Source organism: Mus musculus, chromosome 7 (assembly GCF_000001635.26).
Source record: "Mus musculus strain C57BL/6J chromosome 7, GRCm38.p6 C57BL/6J".
Classification (NCBI taxonomy): Eukaryota; Metazoa; Chordata; class Mammalia; order Rodentia; family Muridae; genus Mus; species Mus musculus.
The window spans coordinates 62609030-62612055 of NC_000073.6; the positions used below are offsets into that span (position 1 = coordinate 62609030).

The 3026-nt window shown below is 38.9% G+C and overlaps 1 non-coding gene across 1 annotated transcript; it reads left to right on the forward strand.

Moving 5' to 3' along the window:
* The first annotated feature begins 2627 nt into the window (after positions 1-2627).
* Positions 2628-2755, forward strand: Gm22494. The gene has a single exon (XR_003947181.1). It is a non-coding gene; the product is annotated as a small nucleolar RNA SNORA17 (small nucleolar RNA).
* Positions 2756-3026: the final 271 nt, after the last annotated feature.

Sequence of the window (3026 nt, forward strand, 5' to 3'; positions counted from 1 at the left end):
GAACTTGTGTCCCTAGCTGTATATGTAGCAGAGGATGGCATAGTTCAGTCATCAATGGGAGGAGAGGCCCCAGGTCCTGTTAGGTTCCATGCCCCAGTATAGGTAAATGCCAGGACTGGGAATGGGAGAGGGTGGGTTGGGGAGGAAGGAATAGGGGATTTTTGAAGGGGAAACTAGGAAACAGGATAACATCTGAAATATAAATAAAGAAAATATCTAATAAAAACCAAAAACATAGAAACACTACAAGAAAATGCTAACAAGATTGATAAATCCTTAGCCAGAGAGAGAGATCCAAATAAAATCAGAGATGAAAAGTGGGGCACTACAACAGACACTGAGAAAATTCAAAGACTCATAAGGACATACTTTAAAAGTGTATATTTCTGTGTGGCTTTGTGTTCTTGTGAGACTCCTAGCTGTGGGATTTTGGGTGTCTCTGACTACTTTGCCTGCTATTGATACTCCCCCCCCACACACACACACCTTCTGTGTTGCCTCATCCAACCTTGATATGCAGGTGTTTGTTCCTAATCTTATTGTAACTTCTTATGCTGTGTTTGGTTGATATCCCAGGGATGCCTGCTCTATTCTGAAGAGAAACATAGAAGCAGTGGATTTGGGTTGGGGGTGTTGGGGGCTGGAAGGGTGGAGGGAGGAGAGGCTGTGTTTGGGTTGTATTGTATGAGAGAATAATAAAAATGTCTATATTCCACTACAGTGGACAATCTAAAAAAAAAAAGAAAAACATGTTAAGTGTATGGAAACATGCAGCTCATAATAAAAATAACTATAGTAAATGTGATTTGAGGTTTCCCGAAAAATAGTTAAAATTTTTATCCTTGTAAATGCCATTAATAGATTTAATTCACTTGAAATATTAATGGTAGGATAACAAATGATTCTGGACAAAGTTGATGGTTCCATGTAGGGAAATGTAAATATAATCTTATTTATCATCCTGCACAAAACTGAAATCCATGTGGCTCTAAGTCCTAAAAGTAAAGCCGGACAGACCAAAGTTGATAAAATAGAAAAAGGGGGGAACTGCTCTGAGTACATTGACCCAGGAGGCAACTTTATGAAAAGAAACCTGATAGCACATAAACTGAGATCAGAAATTGAAAAGTGGGACCTCATGAAACTGAAAATGTACTATAAAGCAAAGGAAAGCATCAATTAGAAAAAGTTGCAGTCTACAGGAAGGGCAAGATTTTTACCACCTCCACGTATAATGAAAGTCTAATATCCAAAGCATATAAAGAACAGAAGATGTTAGATATCAAAACCTTAAATAATCCAATTATAACATGAGGTAGAAAATTAAGCAGAAAATTCTCAATAAATGAATCTCAAATGGCTAAGAATTACTTCAGAATTATTCAGGATTTTTAGCCATCATGATTTTGCAAATCAAAATTAATTTTATATTTATTCTTCAATGTTTCAGAATGTGTAAGATCAAGAAAACTTATGACGGCTCCTGCTGGTAAGGATGTGAGTCAGGGGAACGAACCTCCATTGCGGTTCTGGGTGCAAACTTGTACAGCCAGTTTGAAAATCAGTTTGCCAGTTCCTCAAAAAGATGAGAATTCGTTTACCTTAAAACCTAGCTGTGCCATTCTTTGGCATGTACCCTACTTCAAAGATAGTTGTTCAAATGTGTTCATTGTGGTTTCCTTCTCAATAAACAGAAACTGAAAACAGTTGAGACGTCTGCTTAACTAATGAATGAATGAATAAACTATTGTACATTCACACAATGGTGTATTATTCAATTGTTAAGGATATTTAGATCAGTTCAGTCCCAGGCCAGTCAGAACAGGTAAGAGGCCTACCTCTCCTTAGAACCCTCATATACCCTGGGTTCAGTTTCCAAAGTTCCCAGCCACTGACACCAACATCCTGCCCTCTATTTGGACCAACTAACATGGACACACTCATATGTGTGTAGATACGTGCTGTTCAGGTGAAACCCACACCAGTCAAAAGAACAGAAATTCACCTGCTGAATCATTTCCCATGCTAGCTGCAAGAAGTACAGACCTCTGACAGAGATGGCCTGATGGACCAGAGGTCATGCTGGCCACCAGAAACATAGACCATGAAGATCAGAAGGCCAAAAGTGAAACAGAATTCAAGAAACAAAACACCCTTCCAACAAAGACAAACTCAAACTAGATCAATATTCAATCTAAACCAAGATACTAAATGCCTATGTAAGATCACAACAAAAAGCAAGGCACCATCACAACTGCCAGAGCCCTTCCATCCTAATAGTGCTGAACCTGGATATTTCAAGGCAACTGAAGTACAAGAAATCAACTAAATATCTTTATCAAGACAATAGAGGCCTTTAAAGAAAAATGAATAAATCCCTTAAAGAAATCCAGGAAAAAGCAAACAATGGGGAAAATAAATAAATTACTTAAAAGTATCTAAAAAACTGAAAGAAAGAAAGAAAGAAAGAAAGAAAGAAAGAAAGAAAGAAAGAAAGAAGAAGAAGGAAGGAAGGAAGGAAGGAAGGAAGGAAGGAAGGAAGGAAGGAAGGAAGGAAGGAAGGAAAGGAAGGAAGGAAGGAAGGAAGGAAGGAAGAAAGGATAAACTTGTTAAAGGAAGGCAAGAAACCTGCCCCTAAAAGCATTGCAAGTATGGCTGCTGTGTCCCATATGTGTCAGTAGGTGGCAGAGAGGAAAAATAATATGTCTATGTGGAGTGTTGTGACCTGTGAACATCTGAATGATTGCTTAACCTTCCACCATAATGTGAGCCCGAGATGACCACCAGTCTAATGCCAGGAAGCCAAGACAGAAAGCTAGCCTGAAATAACCACCAGTTTGACATACAGGCATAGAAGGGCTCTTAGAAGAGAGGGTATGCAAGGGACTAAAAGAACCTCATGTTAGATCCTGGACCCCAGACTGATGTGATCTTAAGGAAGATGACTCTAGCTTGTGGCCACAGATACAAGCCAGCCAAGGAATTATCCTGAAATAATGACTAGATTAGTGACAGGTAAGCCTGAG